Genomic DNA, 27456 nt, shown 5'->3' with positions numbered 1-27456 from the left:
TGAATAAACATTCATCTTTATTTTCTTCCAGTTTTTAACATTTTATTTCTTATTCTAGCTAGAATTTATTTTGATTTTGATATGTGGTGTAAGGTGCGAAGGCGTTGTATTTGAGATAATTAACGCTAGTGCTACAACTGTCAAACCCTGAAATCTCAATTCCTTAACATAAAAAGCCTTAATTCTTACTGATGTCAAGCCCCGTGATGCTCAGGGTGGCACTCCTGAGTGGTGCACCTCCACCTGGTGACTCAGGGGTCCAGGCTGCTTCTTCCTGCAATCCTCCATCTCAAAGTCGTTTGCTTTTGGTTGAGGGATGCCATAGAATATTTGGTAAGCACTAACTGCTTCTTCTTGAAGACCTAATTCAATTTTTCAAATAATTAACCAATTACATTGTGCCATTTACTGATTATACATGAAGTTGTTATGTGTGTACTATGGTCTGGACTGCTTGTTTTGTCCTATTAGGCACAGTATTGGATTTTTTTTCAAACTACCTTCACAATATGTTTTAGCATCCTCCAAGGTGAGCTCCTCCCTTGTTATTGTTCTTTTTCAAAGTTTTCTTGGCTATTATATGATAGATCTTATTACATATTACATACAATCTATTAGCTCTATAAGCACTTCAGGGACCATAACCACCCCCAGGTCTTCAATCAACAGTTCAGGAGGAGGATGTCTGCTAGGGACTGAATGTTTGTGTCTCCCCCAAATTCACATGTTGAATCCCTAATGTGATGGTATTTGGAGGTGGGGCCTTTGGGAGGTAATTAGGTCCTGAAGTTGGAGGCCATGATGGGATTAGTGTCCTTAAAAGAAGAGACAGAAAGCTAGCCCTCTCTCTCCCCACCGTGTAAGGATACTGGGAGAAGGTGGCTGCCTACAAGTCAACAAGTGGGCCCTCCCCAGGCGCCAGATCTGCCAGTTCCTTGAGCCTGGACTTCCCAGCCTCCAGAACTGTGAGAAATAAATGTTTGTGGTTTAAGCCACCCAGTCTACGGCATTTCTGTTATAGCAGCCCAAATTGACTGAGACTATGTCTATATCCACATCACCATCTCTTACCCCTTTCCCAAACTCTGGGCGCACATTTCCAGGTGCCTGATATACAGCTAGAAATACATGGAAATTTGGCTAGCACCTCTGGCGGGAGCTACATCTTGCAGCAGCCAATGGTGAATATTTTTTTGAAGTCAGAGGTAGAGATAAGTTTGGAAAAGGAAAAGAGATGATGCTTCAAAATATTCCCCCATCTCCATTCAAAACCTGGAGAACTAACAAGTAAGGAGTGATAATTCTGGGGTCTATTTACTCAGGAGGGCCTACTCCATCTTGGGAAACCTTAAGAAAGTCATTTCAGCCCCCCATGAGTCTACACTCTCTCCCTTGGCTGGGGTTGAGGGGGCAGGAGGAGAGAGACTGCAGCAAAGGTCCTGTGGTACCAGCTCGGATGAATAGTTCAGAGGTTGGCACCAGCTGTCAGCAAGAGGGCCTTCCAGAAGACTTGGGTGTTCCTGCACAATCTGCAATGAAGGACAGATGTCACTAAAACACTAATAATAGTAATTGTTTTGAGGATCTGGTATGGGCTGGGAATTTTTGAACAATTAACTCCTCTAACCTCCCCACAACCTGACAAGCTAACCAGTGTTACTCAGGTATACAAATGAGGAAACTCAGGTTCAGAAGGGTCAAATAACGTACCCAAGGCCACAAAGCTAATGAGGAGTAGAGCCAGGATTTACACCTAGGTCAGTTGACTCCAAAGTCTGTGCTCCATTTTTCAAAATTGTAGGGAGACCCAGAATGTTCAAAAGCTTGTGAATAGAGTTAAGAATTGTCTTGAAAATTCGTTGTATTTGTGAGGGAGGGGTGATGGTCCATTTTAAAGGTGTGGCGGATGGAGAACTTAATTTAATTTAATTCTTCATGCTGAAGAAGAATGACGTGTGTGGTCATTGGGAACCAATTGGCTAGAATAACTAAAACTGAGTTTCTGGGCATTAAACAACTGCTTATATTTGCTCTTTGCTTTGACAGATAGACCAGCTATTAAGGAAGAGGGCCTGGTAATATACAACACAGAGGAACTGGTTAAGAAATCTCAATGAGCCTTGAGCTGGACTTGGGCTAAGAGAGAGCTGGAGTGTGGACCAGAGTAGAGAACAGCTAGCCTTCTAGATGACTAAAGGCCAAATAAGTAGCAAAAATGTTTTATCTGTGTCAAAAGAAAACATCAGCGTTCTGTGGAGACCCCTCTTTCATGACATTCAACTTCTGAGTATTAAGCCTTTAAATACAGAAAAGCAATCGTCCTAATTGGCCCTCAATGGTCATGTAACTGGATTACCACACTCTTTTAGCCCAAAGACTCTCATTCCACGATGGGTTATTCTGAACAGTTTGGATTAGGAAGCAGAAAGAATCCTTATTCATGGAGCATATTGCAAGAGAAATGCTTGGGAGATAGAGTGGAATGGGTTTAGCCTGGCCACAATGTCTCTGGTGACTTTTGCCACATAGTTAAGGAGAGTCTCAGACAAAGGGAAACCGTAGCATGTTTGGGATTTGCTGAGCTCAAGACTATTTCCACAGGGTTTAGGACACAAGAAATAATTATGCATTTTGCTTAGTGTGCCTGTTCCTTTAATGATTACATCCATGTGTATTTTAGGAGAACTTCAGTCTTCTGTTTCTTATTCATTTACACTTTACACTTCAAAAGATTGTTTTGTAAGAGCTGCTCAATGCACAAGAAGTCTCATGAGTTTTTCTTCTAAATGAGCCAGCAACTTTCCAAGAATCAGGAAGCTGCAAGTTGCCAAGAATAAATAAATGAAGTCCAGAAGGTTCAAGTTTGGTTTAAAACTCTGTAAGGTTTTAAGTAGGTTCTATATCTGGCTTAACTCCATGTCCTCATCTAAGACATAAACCACAGGAGGGAATACTATTCCTGGCATGCAACTTTTTTCCAAGCATTGAATTTAATGATCATTTCCAATAATGATTAATTAGAAAATCTTAGCAAAATAGTCATAATGCAATGACGTAAGGTGGAATGGGGTATGGCAGAACAGCTCTTACCTGAACGTCAGGCAGCCTCAGGCTTGGTTCTGCTACAAAATTTGCTGGACAAAGTAAATCTTGTCTATCCGTGCCTCAGTTTCCTCATCTATTAAATGAAGAAACAAGATTCTGTGATGAAAATTCAAAATGACCTCTTGTCTAATCCGGGGAAGCAAGTAGTCTGCTGTTTCAGTATTGGTGATCAAGATTGGAATTAGTTGATTGTGTTCATGTCCAACTACGAAAGTTTAAAAAAAAAGTGAAAGTAGGCTAGTGACAGACCTGTCAAAAGAAGTATGTGTGGGTAGAGAAAAAGTAAGGGAGGATGTCTCAGTCAGTTAGGCTTGCTATAACAAGATGCCACTGACTGAATGGCTTAAACAACAAACAGTTATTTCTCACAGTTCTGGAGGCTGGAAGTCCAAGATCCAGGTGCCAGCACGGTTGGGTGATGGTGAGGGTCTGCCTCCTGGCTTGCAGACAGCTGTTTTCTCGCTGTATCCTCACCTTGCGGAGAGCTCTGGTCTCTTCACTCCCTTATAAGGGCACTAATGCCATCACGGGGCTCTACCCCCATAGCCTCATCCAAACCCAATTACCTCCCAAAGGGTCCATCTCCAAACAACACCACACTGGGGATTAGGTCCTCAACATATGAATTTGCGGGGTGGGGTCACAAACATTCAGTTCATAGCTGAGGGTGTAACAGATGTTGTTGGTGTCTCACTCAGATCCCCTGTACCAGGCTGGTGCATCCATACCCTGGGTGCTGTGGTTGTTGGCTGCGAATAGCTCACACCTATACTCTTGCCTGGAGGCATGCCCTTGGCTGATGGAACAGGAGGTGGGGGAGGTTACAAGTCCCACCCTTTAGGAGGCATCTTGGCCAATGGCTGACTGATGGGGGAGTCTAACAGCCCAGCCCCTTGCATCTGGGCACTTGATTCCCCATGGCTCCCCAGGGATCAGGTTTTGGCTAGATTTCCCCTGTCATCCTGGCTGAGCTTCTTCCCTTGCGCTCTCCTGTTTCTCACACTCTATGGGTTGGTTTCTCTTGAAGGCACTCCCTCAATATATCACTCGCCCAAGAATCCCCATCTCAGGCTCTGCTTCTGGGGACCTGACCTAAATGGAGGGGAAGAAGAAAAATGAGCTGTGTGAGTGACCCATTAGTGTTAGAAGGACCATGCCAGGCTCGCATGTTCTAGGCCTAGCACAAACTAGGTCATGATGGAGAAATCAGGGGTGCAGGGCACAAGAGAGCTCTGGAAAACAGAGCTCTATGATCTGGGTAGGAGTTTTATTCAATAGCAGCAGCCAGCAGCCAGCTATAGAGAATTATGACTATGATGGCTCTGGACCGGCAAGCAGCTTCGATCGGGTCAATACAGTTCACGCTGTAACTTGACCAAGCTAGGCCTTGCATATGCTGAGGCCTCAGCAGCAGGCTGAGACAGGGAGGGGATGGGCATTGTAGCAGGGGCTGGGCAGCATCTGTTCTGCCCAGGAGACGTATGAATACAGGACTAGGGGATTTGGGAAGGAGGAAAGATCACATTCATCGTGAAGATCAGAGAAGACTTTCTGAAGGAGATGGCATTTATTCTGGACCCTGATGGATGTGTCTGATTTTAAATCATGGAGACAAGTGGGCAGGGAGAGCTTTCTAGATGGAAAAGAGAGTCTTATCTAGATAAACATGCTCTGTTTTATGGTTTTTTACCCATGAAACTATAGCAAAGTAAACTTTCAACCCTGGGCATGATTCACAGGTTTGAGACTCCATATGGGGACTTGAAACTAAGATCCCGGGGGATTTAGAGCCCCAGGATCTGTTTCCTCCTGGTGGAAGCTCTACATCCCTTGCGAGTGCTCTCAAATACTTTCAAGGATGGACTCCCTTTTCTATAGTCCCATGCGATGGCATATATGACAGTAGGGGACTCATTCAGGGAGGGCTATGGGCGTCAGCCTCCATGGGGACACCAGGGCAATGCTAAGTAAAGGGGAGAGATTGTGAAAGCTCCCCAAAGATAAGGACCCAGGCTGAGCAAGGGCAGAAGAGAATACAATGTGCCTGAAAGTCAGAGAATTCTCAGGGGAGACAAGAAAGCTAAGACGAGACGGCAGCTGGCAGTAGGCATCAGCAGATGGTCTGCCTCGCTGCCGGAGATGGAACAGCAATCGTAGACAAAGACGCCATCCTGGAGAGGGGAGGAAACACTGGCCCTTCTGCAGGAGTCCTTGGCCAAGCTGGGAAGAGAAGCCACTCGCCTTCTGCCAGGAAGTGGGATAAAGGAGGGAGAGCGGCGGTCTCTGGCTTTCATCTCTAGGAGAGTCAGGACACAGGAACTGATGGATGGATAGAGAGTGTTAAGAATTGTAATTGCCTAACTTCAAGGTCAGGAAAGGTGCCTGTTGCGCTAGAAACCCTCAGTGTGTCTCACAGAAGAGGTGGGAGTGGAAACGAATAACCAGGGGCCAGTCGGAGCCACCAAGGAGAGGAGACTGGAGGAAGACTCAGGCAAACAGGCTGATGTTACAAAATTTTCATGTAGCAAATCCTTTTCTTTGTGATTTCTCTTAGTGTGACACCCCCTTCAAGAGGTTTGATTTCACGTTCTCTTATTTTTCTACAATTTGAAAAATTAACTCTTTAAAATCCCTGGAATTGATTTGGTGCATAGAGTGAGGTCATTTAAAAAATAATCTCTCTCATTGACAAAAAGAGAAAATTGATGTTTTATCACCATAGCAGTAATTAGAAAAATATGGAAGTGTTGACAGAAGAAAAAAATATCGTGTTCTCAGCGCCGAGAAATCATCATGCTTGGTACATTCCCTCTCACTCTTTCGTCATCACAGTTTTACATGATTGTGATCGTATCACACATGCAAAGTTACATAGGCTGATTTTTTAAATTGCATCTATTTTGATAATAAATGTAATATACTCATTAGAGAAAGCTTGGAAAATACATAAATTTATGAAGCAGAAAATGAAATTCAGCTTTATATATTTTTTATAGTAATAATATAATTTTTGTAACTATACTTTTGTGTTTTTTAAATCACAGAGACTATACAATGTATGTTGAACTTCAAGCATTGTGAACGTATATTGACAGGCTCTAGACGGGAGATGATACAAGGGGGCATGGAAACATATCTACAGATCTCTAATCTCGATCTTATCAGGATCTGTGGAACCTGGGGCTTATTAGTATTTCCCAACTAACATATTCAGTTCTCAGTTTGCTCAACGTCATTTTTTTCAACTGCATTAGTAATATTTTATTTCTCTAAGGTGGATACGTAGTATTTATATTTTTTTTAGTTAAAAATTTGGGAGGAGCATCAAAATGTGTTTAGTTTCTTTTTAACTTTTTATCTCGCAATAATTTCAAATTTCTAAAAATAGAATAAGGAGCGTCCATATGCCCAGATTTGCTCATTGTTAACATTTTAAACCCATTTGCTTTATCATGTTCTATCTCTCTTTGTGCATAATTTTTTTCTGAACCTTTTGATGGTAAGCTATATACATCATGGTTCTTTACTCCTAAATACTTTGGTACTTCCTAAGAATAGACTCTTATATAACTACAGTCCAGTTTTCAACTTCATACATTTACAATTTACACTGATACAACAATTTTGTCTAATCTACTGTCCGTGTTCTAATTTTGTCAGTTATCTAATAATGTCCTTTACGTCATTTTCCCTCCAGCAGAGACCCCAGCCTAGGGTTGGGTGTAGCAATTAGTAGTCATCTCTCTTTAGCCTCTTTTAATCTAGAACATTTCCACAGCCATTCTTTGATTTTTATGACATTGACATTTTTTGAGAACATAGTCCCTCCCACCTGTCTTTTTAACTAGAATGTTCCTCATTTATGCAAATGTTTACTTTGATTAAATTGTTGCTATGCCTTCATGACCAGAATGCTATATTGGAGATGTGTCTTTCCAGGGCCTCACATTTGGAAGTGCATACTGCTCACCTGTCCCTCTTTGCTACTGTTAATTTTAGTCTCTATCAAGGTGTTGCCCTATTTCTCCCATAACAGAATTAGTTCCTTTTTTTCTCCCTCTCCCTTGCAACTAATAAGCAGCCTATAGATGGACACTTTAAGACCATATGACATATTCTGCTTCTCATCAAAATTTCCCTTAGAGTTAGTATCTACTGATGATCCTTTCCTGATCCAATCTTTATAATGATAATCACAAAATGATGTTTTTCTAACTCAGGAACTCCCTCCACATTCACCAGTTGGCCCTTTGCATTCTTCAAGAGACCTTTCTTCCCCCCGTTTGTATGTTTGTTTACTATTTGTTATTAATCGATTTTCAGTATAGGCTCACAAATTCGTATTTTTTCCGTTGTTACAACAAATAACTGCAATTAAGCATTTTGAATTAATGGATTATAATTCATTACTACAATTAAGTATTTTGGTGTTCAGATTGTCCCAGATGTGGCCAGGGGGGCCCCTTCAATCTGGCTTCTGTGTCCTTGTGACATGCCCCAGCATTCTTTAAGCACGTCCTTGTTTTCTGGCACAACAAGCTATTCTCGGCTCATCTCGTCCCCACCCTGTCCTAGCCCTGGAATCAGCCATTTCTCCAAGGAGCTAGGTGCTGTGTGCTTAGTTTGAAGTGTTCCGCAAGGCTTAATAGAGAAATTGCAAACTCATCATCACTTCCCTTAATTTCCTACTTCCCAGAGGCAACTACTTTCAACTCTTTAACTGATTCTATTTACCCCTGAATTACTAAATAGCATGTTCTGCTACTTCTAGATTTTTCACAGGCATACATATTTCCCATCTCCTTGTGCTCTCAGTTCACTTATATCATAAATTTGGTTACATGAATATTCAATGTTTCCATTATTATGACGATGTAAATACTATTCATAGCTGAACTAAGAGTGTCCTACAACTAAGATCACTTTTTCTTTTCTGCATAAGGTTTTATTTGCCCTGGAATTGACTGTCCTAATTTTTCCATTTGCTTAGATTTTTGTATATTATTTTTGTTAATTTGACCCCAAATCCTCTGTCAGTTCTCTAAATCTGCTCATAATATCTCCAGATGCATCAGATGTACATCCAATTTCATTTTCTGGAAATTTCTGCCCCTGTAGCCTTCTGACCTGCTCCAGTTTGTGCTGGTGATGATACAAATGTGATCTTGGTTTCCCCTCACTATGGTCTTGGGGAGTTCCTTCATCTCTCTCTTGGATCTCCTAATCCCTGATTCCCACCTTTTTCTACATTTAGTCTTTTGTTTTTATAAATCACAACCTCTAGGACTAGTTTCCTAAAACAAACATGGGAAATACATGTTTTGAGACCTTGCACTTATGAGAATATCCTTATTATACCCTCCCCATTAATTGACATTTGACTTGATTTAGAATTCCGGGTCAGATAGAATTTTCCCTCAGAGTTTGAAGGAGTTATTCCATCTTCTAGCTTCTAATGTTGCAATCAAGAAGCCTAAAGCAATTCTGATTCTTAATTCTTTGTATAAAAACTTTTTCCCCCTTTCTGGAAACATCTCCTTTTTGTTTTTAGTTTCTGAAAGTTCATCCTGATGTGTCTTCATGTGAGTTCATTTTCATCCACCAGGCACTCAATGGGCTTTTTTGATCTGGCAACACCTATCCTCCAGTTCTGGAAAATTTTCTTGAATTTTTTCTTTGATGATTTCCTCCTCTCTGTTTTCTTTCTACTCTCTTTATGGAACTCCTAGAATTCACATCTTGGACTTCCTAAATTGAGGCTTAATTTTCTTTTCTATTTTCCATCTCTTTAGGGGTTTTCTTCCCCTCCCACTTTCTGGAAGATTTTCTTAGAATCTTCCAACATTTCTATTTAGTTAAAAAATTTTGCTATTGCCCTTCTAATTTACAAAGGCTTTCTTTTTGTTCTCTGAATATTCTTTTACTATAGCAACCTTTCTCGTTTTGTAGTTGTCAGTTTTTAAAGAAAAATATCTCTGAGGACATTAATGGTAAGTTTTCACTTTTTAATCTGTTTTTGTCCGTACACAGTCTGTTTTCTTCAGCTTATCTCTTCTGCTTGTTTCCCTTGGCCGCTGTCTCCCATATTAAATGCTTTTCTCAAATGTTCAGTGATCCTTGGCTATCTGCTGAGTTTTTTAAAAAAGAAAGTTTACTGTGATATATTTTAAAATCTCATTCCATTGGTATAATTTACATACAATAAATACACCAGTTTTAACATGTATTTGCAGTCATTTACCTGTATATACCCATGTAACCATCACCACAATGAAGATCTAGAACCTTTCCATCACTCCTGGGACCCCTGTACAGTCACCCTTCCCCCGACCCCAGCCCCAGGCAACCACTGATCTGCTTTATGCCACAATAGATTAGTTTTGCTTGCTCTAGAATTCCATATAAATGGCGTCATGTGTGATGTTTTTGGGATTCATCAATGATGCATGAATCTGTAGCTTAGTTTCCTTTTTATTGCTGAATAGTTTTCCATTACATGAATACACCACAATGTGTTTATCCATTCTTTTAGTGATGGGCATTTAGTGTGTTTCCAGTTTGGAGCTATTAAGCATAAAGCTGTTGTGAGCGTATGGACAAATGTTTTCGTTTCTCTTGGGTAAATATGAAGTTGTAGAATTGCTTGGTTTTATGGTGATGGTATTCTTAACTTTATAAAAAACTGTCAGACTATTTTCCAAAGTGGTTGCCATCAGCAATGTATGAGAGTTCTGATTGCTCTGCATCTTCACCAACACTGGCTATTAACAGTCTTTAATTTTAGTCATTCTAGTGGGTGCAGAGTGCTACCTCATGATGGTTTTGATTTGCATTTCCTTGGTAATTAATGATGTTGTCTTCATGTGTTGTCTGCTCAAAGAGTAGGGCACGAAAAAGATGATTGGACATTCAGGCCAGGGAGAAAGTCTTGTCAAATGAGGCTTCACTGTACAGTGATTCTCCTGGGCCATTTTACAGAACATCCTGTTACCAGTTTCTATGTTTCTTTTCTCTTAGACTGGTTAGATTCCCCACAGAAGTTTCTCCCAGTTGCTTGCCAGAAGCATGTATGGTTTCTAGGATTCTGAAATCCAAGTCTAAGAAAAGAGCTGGATGTTTCACCTTCCAGTATGTAACCCCTGCCTTCATTCGTGCCTGCTGTTTCTTAGTCCAGAGAACCTGTTTTGCATTCTCCAGAGACTAAACCTGTAGTTTTCTGCAGAGTGAGGGAGGGGCTGTTCCCTAGCTGAACTGAGTGGATGATGGCATCGGGGGTCTAACTTCTTCCTTAGCTGATTTGTACTCACTTTCCTCTTTTCAGATCAACCTTTACTCCTACTTTCAGAGGCACCTGGGGCTGCCAATTTCTGAATCTTTTGGGCATTGCACATTGTAATTGATTAGCTCCTCAGCTACTCAAGTTCCTTGATTATGAAAATGATTACTATGTCACCTTATGCAGCTCTACTTTTGTAAAGGGAAAGATAAAAACGCATGCTTAGTGATCTTCCCAGCATAGGAGACCAAGAGCATAACGATGTGACCCCTGTTAGTAAGTGCTGGGCCACAACAGAGCTGCGATTGTTCAGGTCATCAAATGGGGCAAGCTGTAGAGAAATGGCAAAATGAGAGTTCAGACACAGCCTCAGCTTGAAGAAAACCTACCAAGGAAGCACTTTGGTCTAACTTTGCCCTTGAGCTAGGGAATGTCCCTGAACACTTGCAGTTCAACTGACTTCAGGATCCAAACTAAGTCAAAGAAGACCTGATAATCATTTAATGTCATTACTTCCACATTGTTGGTTTTTTAATCTATTGGACTTAAAAAAAAATTTTAAGCAATTTTAGGTTTATGGAAAAATTGAGCGGAAAGTACAGGGAGTTCTCCTCAACTCCTAACCCTAATTTCTCCAATTATTGGCATCTTGCATGAGTGTGGTACATTTGTTACAACTGATGAACCAATACTGATACATTATTATTAACTGAAGTCCATAGTTTACAGTGGGGTTTGCTCTTTGTATGGTACGTTCTATACGTTTAGACAAATGTATAATGCTGTGTGTCCACTCTTATAATATCATATGGAATAGTTTCACCACCCTAAACATCCTCTGTGCTCTGCCTATTCATCTCCTTCCCCAAACTCTGGCAAGCACTGATCTTGCTACTGTCTCCATAGTTTTGTTTTTTCCAGAAAGTCATATAGTTGGAATTATACAGTATGTAGCCTTTTCACATCAGCTTCTTTCACTAAGAAATATGCATTTAAGGTTCCTCCATGTCTTTTTGTGGCTTGATAGCTCATTTCTTTTTACCACTGAATAATACTCCATTTGCCTGGATGTACCACAGTTTACTTATTCATTCACCTACTGAAGGACATCTTTGTTGTTTCCGAGTTTTGGTGATTATGAATAAATCTGCTTTAAACATCCATGTGCCGGTTTTTCTTGGGCATTAGTTTTCAACTCATTTGGGTAAATGCCAAGTGCAACTGATAGATCATATGGTAAGAGGATGTTTGGTTTTGCAGGAAACCACCAAACTGTCTTCCAAAGTGGCTGTACCATTTGGCATTCCTAACAGCAATGAATGAGGGTTTCTGCTGCTCCACATCCTTGCCAGAATTTGGTGTTGTCTTCTTGGAGAATTGATCCCTTTATCCTTATGCAATACCCCTCTTTTTCCCTGATAACTTTCCTTTCTCTGAAGTCAGCTTTGTCTGAAATTAAGATAGGTACTCCTACGCTCTTTTGATTAGTGTTAGCATGGTATATTTTCCTCCATCCATTTACTATTAATCTATGTGTCTTTATATTTAAAGTGAGTTTCTTATAGATAACATATAGTTGGGTCCACTCTGATAATCTGTCTTTTAATTGATGCATTTAGACCACTGGGGTTCAATATGATTATTGATATAGTTGGATTAATATCTATCATATTGTTCCTATTTTTGTCTTCCACCCTTTTTCTGCCTTTTGTGGTCTCAACTGAGCATTTTGTATGATTCCATTTTCTCTTCTTTCTTAGCATATTAGTTATACTTCCTTTTTCAGTGGTTTCCCTAGAGTTTGCAATATACATTTCTAAGTCCATTTTCAATAACATTATACCACTTCAAAGGTAGTATGAGTACCTTATAATAACAAAATAATCCTAATTCCTCCCTATCATCCCTTGTATCATTGCCGTCATTCATTTCACTTATATATAAGCATACATAAGCGTATATAGAGATATATATTCAAATACATTTTTGCTATTACTATTTCAAACCTGTGGGGCAGGTGGGTATGGGGGCAGCAGAAACACTTTACATATAGAGGAGAAAAGATAAGAATTACATCTGTCTTCTCCCCAGAAACCATGCAAGTAAGGAGAAAGTGGAGGGAAATATTTAAAATGTCAAGAGAAAAACATCTCCAACCTAGAACTCTGTACCCTATAAAATTATCCTTCAAAAATGAAGGAGAAATAAAGACTTTCTCAGACAAAAGGGAATTTGTTGCCAATAGACCTGCCTTGCAAGAAATGTTAAAAGAGGTTCTTGAGAGTACGAAAATAATATAGGTCGGGAATTCAGATCTTACATAAAGAAAGAGCGTTGAAGGAGAAATAAATGAAGGTAAAATGAAAACTATTATTTTTTCCTCATCTTAGTGGATCCAACAAATAACAATAGTATCCCGTTGAGTGTTCTCTGAGCTTCCTGGATCTGTGGTTTAGTGTTTGATATTAATTTGAAGAAATTCTCAGTCATTATGGTTTCATATATTTCTTCTGTCCTTTTCTCTCTTTCTTCACCTTCTGGTATTCCCATTACACGTATGTTGCACTTTTTGCAGTTGTCCCACAGTCCCTGGATATTGTGTTCTGGTTTTTTAAAATCTTTGTTCTCTTTGCTTTTCAGTTTTGGAAGTTTCTATTGATATATCCTCAAGCTCAGAGATTCTTTCCTCAGTTGTGTCTACCAATAAGCCCATCAAAGGCATTCTTTATTTCTGTTACAGTGTTTTCGATCTCTAGCATTTTTGTTGTTGTTGCTCTTTCTTAGGATTTCCATCTCTCTGCTTATATTGCCCATCTATTCTTGTATGCTGTCTGCTTTACCTATCAGAGCCCTTAGCATGTTAATCATAGTCATTTAGCGTTCCCATTCCCAGATTGATAATTCCAACATCCCTGCCATGTCTGGTTTGGACACTTGCTCTGTCTGTTGAAATTGTATTTTTTGCCTTTTATTATGCCTTGTAATTATTTTCCTGGTAGCCAGACATGATGTACTGGGGAGAAGGCACTGCTATACTAGGCGTTTGGTAATGTATTGGTGAGCTGTAGGGGGAGGGGAAGCATTCTGCAGTCCTATGATTAGGTCTCAGTCTTTTAGAGAGCCTATGCCTCTGGACTGTACGCTTCACAAGTGTTTCTCAGTTTTTCCCCCTCCTAGGTGAGAGAAGACGGCTAGAGTGGGCTAGATTTATTTCCTTACTGCCAGGTGGAAGGCTAGAGCTGACTAGAGTTGGGTGCTTCCCTTTCCTTGGTCGGTTAGGCTCTGATAATACTCCAGTTTTATAGAAAGCATGTGTTTTTGCATCCTGTTAAGGATGACAAATTATTTTCTAATTTTTTTCTGATTCCTGTAGTAAATAATATTCTGCTGATTTTATGTTTTAATAGGTTCTACATAGGCCCCTATTCTACAACCCATTTGATTTCAGTCAGCAGGTGGACGTTCACAGCTCACCCCACGTCTAGCTGAATCTCATAAGATGCAGCCCCTGGATCTTCTATAATGGAGTGCATGAAAACTCCAATTCCCAAAAGGCATTGTTACCAAGACTCCTCCTATCTCCAACTCTGCCTGCAGTGTTCTGTGGGAGTAATATCTTGCAAGATGAAAAGTGCCATCATCAGCATCCTTCCTCCCCTACCTCCTGCTCTGAAGTTTTCTGGAAATTGGAATGGCAAAAGGAATGGAAACCATCAATGGCTGGCTATCATGCCCACTGAACACGTTTCTCCTTTGTTTACTATATTTAAATATAAGAGGATATTTTTAAAATATCTTTCATGATACGCTTTATTTGTTTATTTAAAAAGTACTTACTGATCACTTCCTATGTGTAAGATCCTGTTCTAGGCAATGAAAATACACCAGTGAGCAAGACAGACGTGGCCCTGCCCTCAGAGAGGTCACATCTTGGGGTGGGTGACTATTAAACAACTGACTACATAATTAATCATTGTAATTACAGTTGTGATTGGAGTTTCAGAGAACACGTTCAGCCCAAGGGGCAAGGGACAGGGGCAACGGTGTTGATGGTGGTGCCAGGATAGCCTTCCTGGAAGAACTGGTATTTGAATTGAGCTCTGAAAGATCAGAATGAAAAATCTAGAAGAGAAGGAGAGTATAGATATTCTAGGCATAGAGAAGAGCACATACCAAGTTCCTGGAATAAGAGGGAGCCTGGTGGGTTTGAGAGCACTATAGAAAGTGGATGTGGCTGGAGTATGGAGGGGAGAAACAAGAAGACGTGAAGTCATGTTCATTGTTGCTTGGGCAGAGTAGGGGTGCTATAAGCATTTTTGCTTCATGGATGAAAGAAAAAAGTTGTAGTTGGTCTATAGGGAAGTGTCTCATGGAGGGTGCGGGGGCTGCCCTCAGCTCTTTCTTGTCCTCACACGTTTACCAGTGACTAGAGTGAGAATGCAGAAGCCATGCTCAATTGGCCAGGAGACACGGAAATGTGTCAAAGTGAGAGAATGGCTAAACAAGGGACATGCAATGTGTGACTGAGGCCAAAAGGAAAGAGAGACCACATTGATGTGAAGAGGCCTGGGAAGCTTTTGAGGCACGTCTTAAGGAGTCGGGGGAGAAGGTACCCCAGCAAGAAGCAAGGCAGCAAGCAAGGTCTCAGAGAACTGAACAAGGTGCAGAAAAGCTCCACAAAAAGGGGCGTGGGTGTGGAGGTCCCACTGGGCTGCAGGACCAGGCTGGGCGGCGTAGGGTGGCTAGCTAACGGAGTAGACAAGGCAGCATCTCAGCTGGTGGAATATGTCCCCAGACTAAATGTGCCCCTTTCTTGGAGCCCATCAGGATGAAGCGTGGGTCAGTCTTCTCCATACAGAATCCTGAGGTCCACTGCTTTTCATATTCAAGCATTGGGTAAAAGGCACCTGCTTATGGCTTTGGTTTCTGGGAGGTGAAGAAAAATGGTCAAAGCTGGGAAAGCCCTAAATCTTCAAATGCAGACTTCACCTCCCACTGCTTCCCAGTGAACTTGACCCCCATCTCATCACTCAGATTTCATCAGATCTGAGACCTAGTAAAAACTCTTCTCTCAAAGTCCTACAGAATCAGAAGAAGGGAAGAGAGAAGCCCTTACAACCGTGACTGCAAGCCACTAGTTTTGATAAACATTGTGTCTGTGGAGCCAGGGTCATTCATTCAACAAACATTTCCTGTGCCTCGTCTGTGTCATGCACACCGGCTAGCATCAGGCAGTTCAGCTATCTCTTTTAATGCTGAGAAATGCCCTAAACAGCACCATTTGGGACAAGAGATATCCCAGAGAGCAGTCTCTGAGGAAGTGGCTTGGCTTCTCTGAGCACCCAGAAGTCTTTGGCATTTACTCCTAGTGGAAGAGGACGGCCGGGAGGGGGAAGTGAGCCTTCCTCAGGAACCAAGAAGCCACGAGGCCACAGCTCCCACGAACAGCAGAATTGCACAAGCTCAAATGAATTAGGAGTGTAAATTGAGTAGTTCGAGTTGGCTTGCACAGTACAATAAAGATCTGCAAACACTCAGCTCCGTATTGAACCCGAGGCAGGGTGATTAATTCATTATTCACTCCCAGCCTGGAAGGGAAAGCTTGTGTACCCGGGGGCCAGCATGGATGAGCATGGTCATAAATCACGCCGTTTACAAACCCAGCAATGAGAAAATCAGCTGGCTGGAGGGGGATGCTCTGCAGGCAGCAAAAGCGGCCAGAGAACCAGCCTGTCAAGTCTGGTCAGTCTGCTCTCTGGAGACACACCAGTTGGCCAGTCATTCAGCCTTCCAGCCAAGGCAGTGAGCCTCTCGGCCACCCGGCTTGGCGCTTCCTGGCCAGACCACAAGGAAACAAACTCCACTCCACACAGGAGGAGTGCTTTGGTGACCTGAGGTGGCCTCTCCCAAAAGTGAACACAATCCTAGGAATAGCATTAGGATCTGTCCAGAAGGCCTCCATGGTCTAGCTGGGATAAACCACTACACACCCCCTGTCCTGGGCTGTTCTGGGTTCTAGGACCTTCTGGCCCAACCAGACAGCCAGGCTTGTGTCTGCTCAGCGTCCTCCATCCAGGGGCCCTGGATCTCATCCGCTGCTAACCCTGAGTCACAGCCTTTGCCCTCCAATCTCTGCTGCCTTCAGGACAGAGCCCTTTGGGGGACGAGAATTTTGTTTAGAGTTGAAAGTTACCACCCAGCACAGGACATCCCTGTCAGGTGGCTTTTCAGCCCCAATTGGCATATGACGTAGCACTTCAAATATTTGACAATTCTTTCTCTTCCAGGTAAAACACCTTCAGTTTCCTCAACTATTCCTCCTATTTCAAGATTTCCAAACCCCTCCGTGTCCTGACATTTTGTTATTGACTATTTCCCACTTTATATTTCTTCTTCAATCTTCAGTGAAATGGGATGTGGCCCCTCCTACGTGCTCTTATCCTGGAGTAACAATAACATGAAGACTTGCTATGGACCGTGCCTTATACATAGGACCTCATTTAACTCCCACAATGACCTGGTGAAGGAGTTAACTCCAGTTTACTGGTGAGGAAACTGAGGCCCAAAGAGGTAAAACGGCTTGTCAGGATTCAACCCTCGGTTGGTTGGTCTGACTCCAGACAATGGGCTTCTCGCCTTTTTGATATGCGGGCTGCCTCCCGCACGCAGTCCTGAGTAGGTTTGTCAGCTCAAGTGCTGGAGAAACCAGTTTCAGGGCCTGCCAAACCGGGGGCTTTCTTCCTCAGAGCCAAGCTGTGCTTTGAGAGACTGGCCAGAGCCCTTTAATCTCTCCCAAATGCGCCATCAAAAAAATAAAATAAAATAATAAACGTGTTATCCACAGTGCTTTCCACTCTGCGTGAGCTGAGCAACTCTTCTGGAAAAGGGAGAGGAAGTCCTTATTTCTCCACTCTTCTCTCCAGCGCAGATATTACACCCAGGATGCAATCTGTTTACACCTTACTTTTGCCTGTTTTTGGACACAAAGGAGCACAATTCTCCCTAATCCATTCATGGAGCAAAAGAGCAAGCAAACAGGATTCCTTAACAAAAGGGTCTCTCACTACTGGATTAGTAGATAATGTGCATTCTCCTTAGGGCGTCCAGACAGATGTCTTACAAAAAAGAGAACCGTGACTCAGCCTCCCTCACTCAAGAACAATGGGCGTAATCTATTAATACCCTCCCTTCCCCTAAGAAGGAAAAAATGTTACATGGCCAGAACTGGGGGTCGGGGTTCAGCTGAGGATTTTACCACGCGTTGCCCATAGCAACGCTATGCGTGTATTAACAGAGCTTCAAGTGAATATTTACAGAGGAATATTCTGATTTTACTTCCATGTGAGCTGTATTTGATGGTTAAGCAGAGAGGACTGGGGATTGGGCTGCTGCTTTTACAAGGTTCTCTCGTCCTGGGAGAAATTGGGGACCTGAATGGGCAGCCCGGTGAGGCCTACAGAGCCTGCTGCCTGACCACACCAAGCCAGGCAGCAAATCAAGCCACCTGGAGAGACGGAGCAAGGGGTTCAACCACTACATTACTCTGGCAACTTCAAGGAAGTTAGACTTACTCAAAGCCTGCCCAGTGGGCTGGGGTGGCTCCAAGTGAACAGGACAGTGGAAGCAGGACACCACCTGGTACCTGCCAACCATCCAATGGGATCAGCATGGGATGTGGGTGGGGGCGAGCTGTTTATTTTGGGCAAGGACATGGAGATTGAGGAAAATCTGGAGAAAATTGCTTGTGGTTCAATCCCAGATACAAATATCCACAACTCAGAATTCTGCGTGCTAATGCGTGTGTGTTTCAGGTTCACCACCCAGTGTGAATTCACCAATTAGAGGTTATGAAAATTAAGCTGTAATGGAGTTGAATATGCTGAAAAATGTAGCACATTTTTACTATTTAAATGAAGAGAGCTCTCTAAATAGGCACCAACCTGCATATGTGCTGATTTTCCTTCAAAATTCAAATGGTACCAAAAAAAGTATGTAAAAGCGTAACTGCAAACCAGATGTAAAAATATTCAAACTTGGTATGTTTTTGAGTGGAAACTTATAGGAAATATAAAATTTTTTAAGCAATAATTTAGTGAGGGTGTTAATTTACATATAGCAAAATGCACAAATCTTAAGAGTGGAGCTTAATGAATTTTTGTGCATGTGTGACTTTCTGCTTACGTGGCCATTTCCCAGATGAAGACATAGGATATCTCCTTACCCTGGAAAATTCCTTTACGCTCCTTCCTAGTCAATCCCTACTCCCAGAGAAGAGCAGTACCAATTCTTCCACCATATTTTAATTTTTGCCTGTTCTTAAACTTCACATAAATGGAATCATACCTGTGCATTTCCTGGCTTCTTTTGCTCAATGTAATGTTTTTGAGATTAATCCATGTTGTTACATGTATCAGTAGTTAATTCCTTTTTATTGCTGAATAGTAATTCATTGTACGAATATAACCAAATTCGTTTATTCATCTGTTTGTGGACATTTGTGTTATTTCCCATGTTTGGTTTTTAAGAATAAAACTGGAATGAAATTTTTTGTTCATCTTTATTACACAAGTCTTTTTGTGTAAAAATATACTAGTTTCTCTAGGGTATGTACCTAGGAGAAGAACTTTATTACAATCTGCCAAGTAATATACTGTAAGTTTCAAAATAACTTATGTGAAATAAAAGTAGAAGTTCCTTTGCTTGCTAATTCATAAAATATTAAAAATAGGTAAAATAGGAGGAATCATCCAACATTCAAAATGTTTTACAGAGATAGAGTGATTTTATCCTTAAGAACCACAAATGTGCTCTTGAGATAATTTTCAACAGTTGAGATTTTAAGCAAATTGACTTTAGGCAAATTGGTCTTAGGAAAATTAGCCCAAAAGCTCAATATAGAATCTTGTCAAGACAAGTCTCCCCCATTCTGTCCTGGTGGAATTGAATTTGCAAACAGTGCAGACTTGACATTCATCCCTGCGAGATCTCATACTGATAGGAAGTACACATATATTTATGCACATGGATACATGGGATTAAGATGTTGGAACAAGTAGACACTTGGTGGAAGGAGAGAAAGGAATTACCGGCCCTGTTCTCAGAGCTCTGAGGGGACTGAGAGCGGGCCATGAGCTGGCAAGATGCTCTGAGAGTTAAAACCTGGCTGAGTCAGGGCAGGGACCTGAGCCAGGGAAGGTACTGATGGAGCTCAAGGGCTGAAGTGGGTTTTGCCTGGCAATGTTGGGAGCCGTTTGTGGGGAGGAGCTGGGGTGTCATTACAACTAATGGGTAGAATAAAGTAGAGGCAGATTCTGAGGACAGCGGCATAGAAAACCATGCAACCAAGAGGGCCCACAGTCTCAGTGGGCTGTGCGAGGTAGCATTTGTTGGAGAGAGTGAGAAGACTGCTTGAATGAGCCGTAAGCAGTCTTTGTCCTGGTTGCAGATATGGCAAACTTCGTTGTCAAAATGTGTCAGCAGATATGACTGCAAATTTTTAAAAATTTATAGTCATTCACTTGTGTTCACTATCTCTTCTGCCTTAGTGTCTTCCACACTTTTGATAAAACTGGCTTCTATGTCATCTTCCAGGTTATCAACAAAAATTATTAACCTGGACAGAACCAGAACAAAGCTCACTGGAATGCCACCAGAGACACCTTCCAGGGTGACAGGGATTCATTAATCAGCACTCCCAGAGGACAATTGTTCAACCAACTATAAATCTACCTCTCAGTCCCCACTGACATGTTTCCGCCTTTGCACAAGAGAATCGTGAGGGATTTAGTAAGAGGTCTCACAGAAATAAGACACTGAGTCTATGACATCCTCCTGATCCGCTAATCTAATAACTCATACAAAAAAGAAATGAGATTAGATTTGCCCTTAGGGAGTCTGCACTAGTTCCTGGAAACATCACTTTCTTTTTAAAGTACTCAGAAACCATCTATTTAATAATCCCATCTAGATTTTTGTTGGCGCTGGTGATACTCGTCAATCAAATTGTAAATTTCATCTATCACCTCATTTTAAAATCAGGACAACATTTTCCATTTTCATCCTTTTGGCTACTCTCTCTGATTTTCTAGGATATCTCAAAGATTTTCCATGTGACTCTTGTGGTCATCCGGGAGGTCATTTGTCTCGACGAGCTGACTTAAACTCATTTAAGCCGGCTAGGCAGTGTTTTGGTATAAGTGAACTTCTGGAGTGGAACCAGAAAGCAGCTTTATTTTTTCATTTGTCCTTTAAAATTAACGCAGTGAGGGATAGCCTTCCACTGTTCGTGGAGGAAAATTCATCAGTCCTGTGATTTTTCCGATCACTGTGATAAATAAAAATTCTATAATCACTTTAAGTCACCAAGTACGGTCTCCATTTAGATATTAGAAATCTACTCCTATATAATGAGTGAAACTGTAAGCTTTATTTTTAAATAAACTTTAGTTAAATCTTCCTCGTAAGCCTGGGCCTGCTACAGGCAGGAGGCTTAGAGCTGGTGAGAGTGTGTGTTGGCTGTCTTCTTTTCTTCCCTTTTCCTCCCAGCCCAGCGTGCACACCTGGGATGCTGACTCCCCTGGGGTGGGTGGCACAGAGAGGGGGCAGGAGGAGGACGGCTCCGCTTTGACTGGTACTTTTGGCTCTTCACTCTCTGGGCCTGGCAAGTGCTTTAAGCTTTCTCATTCTTTAGATTTCTCAGGCAGAAATCAGACCTCAATTTCCTGTGTTCCATCCTCAGCCTCTGCCCCCAAACTGCTCTCGTTTGAAGCCTCTCTCTCTCTGTCTCTCTCTGGATGAAGGGGAAGTACCCCACAGCATGCAAACTGTTCTCTCCAAAGACCTCTTCCTCCCAGATCCTCTCCCATCTCCACCCTCCTGACCCTCAGTGCTCTCATTGTGGTTTTAAGGGGTTCAAGAGGAATTCCAGAAGTTCAAAGACACTTACGCAATATTTGAACAGTGGCCTCCTATGGAATGTAACTTTTCTCTTCACGTTCCAGCCAAAAGGGAGGTAGAGTCCAATTTGTATATTTGGTTAAAGTAGTTTTCCGCTATCTGCTCTCCTATCTTGACCTTCAATTTTCTCCATTCTGGTTTGATGGCATTTCTTCCTGATAGGGAGACAGATGAAAATAGCAGTTAAGAACATCTGCATTCTCTCTGAAACCTCCCCTCGTTGCATGCCATCTTCCTCAAGCACAGGGATTTTCCTCCTTTTTGAAATATGTACTTTTAAAAACCACAACCATCAGGCCATTCAATTAACGTATAATGAATCATATAACGGTACATAAATCTAAATACATTCTTTTTATTACTTCATAATGGGAAAATTCAAATAGTAGTGGGGAGGAGGAAAGCAAGGAAAGAAACATTTATTGAAGACTTATTACGTGCTCATCACTTTATATTCATTGTCTTATTAAATAATCACAATAGCCCGCGGGAGGTAAATATTATCATTCCCATTATGTAGGTGAGGAAACTTAGGTATGGAGAAATGAAATAACTTGTCTAAAGTCTGCAGCTAGCTGGGTATGTCCTTTTTCTACTGTATCTCTGAATCCCAAATTACTGTCTCTAGATAAATTGGTGAGCTTGGTAAACTAACAAATAGATTCAATTATGTCTGCAAACAAGCAAACAAAAAAGCTGTCTTTCTAGTGGGGGATACACAGAAGAAAATAAAAATCACCAGCTATGAACACCTAAAGTGTTGATATATTTCTTTGTAATAATTTACTGAGGAATGTGCATGCAATAATTTTATAAAGTTAAAATAATACTGTATACACAGTTGTGAATCCAAATTCTTAAACTTACTATACTGTGAACATTTCCCATTGCCAATAAAATTCTTTGAAAATAATTTTTAATGGCCTCATCCTAGGCCAACGTATGCGTACACCATGATTCATTTAGCCTCCTTCTGTTATTATCCAACACTGAGGTCGTCTCTATCTTTTATTATTTTGGGTAGCACCATCATGTACACCACTGTACATAAATCTGTGTTTGAATTTCTGGCAATTATTCAAGGAGGAGTTACTGGATCAAAGGGTATGGCCTTTTTAAAGGCTCTTGATCCAAATTGCCATTTGCTTTCTAGAAAGGTTTATAACAGATGGGTTTATCTTAATGGACAATGTCATCGTCAAACTCCATCAGTCTAAAGACCCATTTCCACACTAGGGCCAGCCAAAAGAACCAGAACATTTATGTAGGCCAGCCAGGTCATCCTTTCCTTTGGACAATGTCAGAGACGTAGAAGAAAAGTGTTTTTTGGCTACAGTAACCCTAATATCCAAACTAGGAGTCCTTTGGGAGGGAGCAGAAGCAGGGAGTACATTTGCAAATCTGCATATTTGGAGTCAGGGTTCTACTGGAAGGCAGTTTGCTCCTCTGACCCAGCCTGCACTTGTTCACTGCCCTGTGACACAGCCCTGCTTAGCCAGGCGGGCCGGAAAGCCACAGAGCAGGGCCGCGTTGTTTGCTCTCAGCCACGTTCCGGTCACACCTTCCTACACATAAATCCAGGGCTCCTCCATGGAGTCAGAGCATCTCCCCGAAATCCCCAGCAACAAGCTGACAAACACGTCTTAAGGCGGGTTTGCTTTGCATTTATTACAGGTTGAATTGTCCTAGTTTTGCTTTCAAGTGATGACCTTTATCCAGAGCTCGTTCCAAATCCTGCCCATTTCCCACCCCAGAACCATACTTTTAAGACAGAAAAGCAACATATAGCAATAAAGATACATTTAAATGACAATATTTTAATAAGCTTTTTTTCCCTAAGTCAAAAGCAGCACATGTTTACAGTAGAAAACTGAGAAAAGCCAGGAAAGCAGGAAGGGAAGGCTGCAAAGTGACCCGCGTGGACGGTGGCCCACTCGGCAGATGGGGAGTGTAGAAGTCTCGGCAGACACCTGTGCAGGGTCAGCAGGGGTGATGCGCAGCTCAGCAGATGTCAGTGGACATACAACAAAGACTGAGAACTGGTAAGAGCTCTCCCACTTGATGCTATGTAAGCCCAAGGACTTAGTTCCAAACCCAGTGGAGAGGGGAGGAGGAAATTCCTGAAATGATTGAGATGAAAATCATAAGACCAGTAGAATGGCACTTGATACAGAAATTAAGCTCGTTTGTAAGAAAACAAAGAATATCAGAGTCTAGCTTTGTATTCTCTTTCTAGCTCCATTTGCCTCTGGTCTTCAACTTCAGCTGTATCCCACCACCAGCCTCTTTGCTGGTGCCTCGGCCAGGTTCTATATCCCGACAGGGTTTGAGGGACAGAACTACAATCTTTTGGGATCCGCATGGGAGATAACCCTGCAAATCACCAAGGAAACTGAAGATACTGTGATTGCTCACACTGGGCTTAAATGGAGGTTGTTCCCAAGTGAAGACCGGTGAAAGCTACTCTTACAATAAAGTAACTCTGCCAATGGCCCTCCATCTCCGAGGATTTTCTTCCCTTAATTCTCCTCAATGGAATTGGGGGACTAAATCTCTGAAAGGAGCAAGTGGATATTAAATAAGCCAACGAAACTAAATAAACAGCCCAGCAGGGCCATGATCCTTGCAGGAATGCCCCAGGAGGAAAGGAGTCTGGATTCCCTGAGCCATTATGCTCGCCTGGCTCTTTGTCCCACAAGAGCCCTCAGAGCCACCTGGCACAGTGGCCTTTCTCTTGGGGTCCTTCTTTTTGTACTCCTGCATCCTTGGCAACATGTCATGGAGCCCCAGGGTAGGACAACATCCTGTCAAGACGATGCAGCATCAGAGAGAGTCACTGAGGCAGGCTCTGGAATCCCTGGGGAACTCTCAGAACAGAGCACATGTACCAGGATTGTCATTGCAGTGATGCGCATAGTTACAAAGAACTCGAAACATCCAAAGCGTTGATCCATAGGGAACCACTTAAACAGATTAAGGTACATTCATACAAAGAAGCACTATGCAGTCATTAGAAAATACATAGATGTATGTAAATTAAAAGAGAATATGAATATGTTTACAATATATTTTCAGTGAAAAAAGGTTTAAAATAGTATGTGAGTATGATCTTATTTTTAAATAGAAATATTTATTTGTATATATTACATATAGAAAATCTCTAGTGAGATAGCAATTTCCTTCTATTAAATATTTTTTTACATGTTTAAAATGATGATACACATGTGTTGCTTTAACTTAAAAAAATTATAACCTTTGATGTTGGAAATGTTGCTAAAGTCTGTTGTGGCAGCCAAGGCAGTGTGCCACTTGGATCCCCCTTCAAGGAAGAACTGGATATTGCCATGAGGAGAGCAGTTAGCTGACAGCCTCTGGCCGCAGTGCCTTGGGGATCCACTGCAGCCTCCATGCCAAGCTCACGCCCTTCCAGGGCAGCCCCTGGCAATGACTGAGCATGGAGGGGGTGCTAATTTCCACCCTTTCTGCCCCATGTGAAAGTGCTCTTGGGCACACGTGGTGCTGGAGCTCCGCATTGGGCTGACAGCTTTCTCAAAGCTGCCCTGTAATCTACGTCTTTTCCCACCCAGTGCTTCCTTTGCCCCTCTCCTTCCACAGGTGTCAGACCTGCATGGCAATCTGAAGTCTTCCCTGCCCCCTCTTGCATCCTTTCCCCCTTTGTTCTTTGCAGGTATTACTCCAATAATCTCTTGCACTTCTAACTTTATTGATATCTGCTTCCCAGAGGACCTAACACAATACCTCTGTGTTCCTGAACATATTACAAAAAACTTGGACCGGGTTGTTATATTCTTTACATAGAAATACCCTCTCCCCACCCTCTGCAAGGAATTATTATCCCAGATGGCTCCCAGGTAGCCTCACAAACAAAATGAAATAGCTTTTTCTACCAGGATTTTCCTCTTCTGATTGTTGTTGCCTGAAATTTGCTCCCTTTAAGCCCACTTCTCAACAACCTTGGTGCTGATTCAGAAAGGCCGACAGTGGCCAGGTCAATGTCACTCCTAGAATGAGAAAAGCCAGCTAACGAAAATGAAGCTCTGACAACCATGGATCCTTGCATGCCTCAAGGCAGGACACGAAGCCCCTGTAGGAAAGTGTGGCCAACGCCATCGCTGCTGAGACTTTGCAGCCAGGGTGTGCTCTGAATTTGGCCACCTTCAAGCCTGATCAGCTCTTCCCAGATCGGGTAGCCCCGCTCTTCCCGGCACACAGTGCTCAGGTTCCCTCTGGCACAAAGCATCCCAGTCTCCTGCTGAGCCCACAGCAGACGCATCTCGGGAGGCCACGCAGAGTTGGTAGAAGGTGCCCCCCCCCAGTCATCCGCAGCATTCTGGCCTTAAATAACCTAAGGATCACAGAGTCAGCACAACATGAGAAACTGAGACAGAGCAAAAATGGGAGGGCAATCACAGCACATTTGAGGGAGGCCAGCAAGGGTTAAGAGAGTCGAGAGTCAGAACACAGTTGAATCTGCCAGCAAGCGTGACTGTGAGATGAAGAGTACCTATACCATCCACATTCCCAAGAAGGCGCTGTCCCGCGTAGCACTTTCTGCTGTGCGTGAAGCGTCTGCCTCTCCCGGGTCAGTGCCACGGAGCCTGGCTACAACAGTGCTGTGTTCATGGGACCTGCCCTGTGTATGATTTGGGGGTGTGGCCCTGGGTGGACCGCCTTTAGGCTGTTTCTCCAACCCACGCAGAGAATCTGTGAACTACTTTGTATTTTTTTAAGAGACTTCCTTTCTGCTTAAATCAGCCAGAATTGGTTTCTGCTGCTTGCTAAGAACCCTGGATGATATGCATGTGTAATACATAGTATTTTTGTATATGTTAAATTAGCATGGAGAAAACCACATTAACGATGAAGTTTTACAACTAGGTTGTTACACAAGTTTCCTGGGATAGGGGTAAGGTGAAGATGGGGAGGAGAGGAAAAGGAAGGAGACAAGTAAAAATAGAACAAGGAAAAAAAGTAAGACTGCACAAAGGAAAAGCTCAGAATGTATTATGATCTTATGTATGCATCCACATATTCAGTGTATTCACAGACCAGCCCTACCTCAGATCCACTGAAAAAGAAATTTCCCAGAATTACCCCAAGTCTTGAGTATTTTTCAGAGTTTCTCAGGAGATGCTGATAAGGAGACAGTGGGTAAGTGTTCATTAACCAAATTGATCCTGGACCACCTGCATTAGAATCAGCCAGAAGTTTGTTAAAAAATTCATGTTCCTGGACTCCACTGCAGACCTCCTGAATTGGAATCTGGACTTGGGGATATTTTCTGCCCAGAGTGAGGGAGCTCAGCATCCTGTGGCCACGGGACCAAATTCCTGGGGTCTAGAGCAACCACAGGGCTCCTTGGTGCTCTGCCAGGTCTGCTGCAGTGGGCCCCATCTTTTCAAAGATCTGCTTTTAAAATCTTGAATGACTGTTTCACCCAGCAGTCCTGCTTCTTGGAACTTATCCTAAGGAAATAACCACAGAATGTGAAAGGATGTATGAGGAAGAATGTTCATCACAACCCTTGTTTATATTAATGAGAGTTTGGAAACAACCCAAATATCAGTCAATAGGGGAGTAATTAAAACAATTATAACGCATCCATACAATGGAAGGCCATGTAACATTAAAATTGTGTGGTAGATCTCTATGCACAGAAATGGAAATGCATCCACAATATATTGTGTTAAGTCTGGAAAAAAATCAGATGGCAAAAGAGCAGGGATATCTCACACACAACAGATGGCATTCACATGTACGGCATAGCTGTATGTCATGCATAATCTTGGGGACACTTTATTTTTCACCCAAGAAAACAGATCTGAATGCTATTATGGAGAACCTTCAATCCACTCTATTTTATTTTTTGTACATACATACACACATTTACTTTTTATTATGAAAAAATCAAACAAATAAAAATGAGTGGGAGTACATCAAACTAAAAATTTCTGCACAGCAAAGGAAATCATCAGCAAAATGAAAAGGCAATCTACAGAATGAGAGGAAATATTTGCATATCATATATCTGTTAAGAGATTAATATCCAAATATATAAAGAACTCATACAACTCAATAGTGCAAAACAAACAACCCGA

The 27456-nt window shown here is 42.0% G+C and overlaps 1 long non-coding RNA gene across 1 annotated transcript; it reads right to left on the bottom strand.

Moving 5' to 3' along the window:
- LOC139083632 (uncharacterized) lies at window positions 1-25997 on the bottom strand. The gene is made up of 4 exons (XR_011540506.1): window positions 25863-25997; window positions 21327-21492; window positions 3091-3178; window positions 1-1529 (listed from the first exon to the last, which is right to left on the bottom strand). It is a non-coding gene; the product is annotated as an uncharacterized lncRNA (long non-coding RNA).
- Between the last annotated feature and the right edge of the window lie 1459 nt (window positions 25998-27456).

This window comes from Equus przewalskii, chromosome 1, assembly GCF_037783145.1.
Source record: "Equus przewalskii isolate Varuska chromosome 1, EquPr2, whole genome shotgun sequence".
Lineage (NCBI taxonomy): Eukaryota > Metazoa > Chordata > Mammalia > Perissodactyla > Equidae > Equus > Equus przewalskii.
This window is presented reverse-complemented; position numbering and strand designations above follow the sequence as displayed.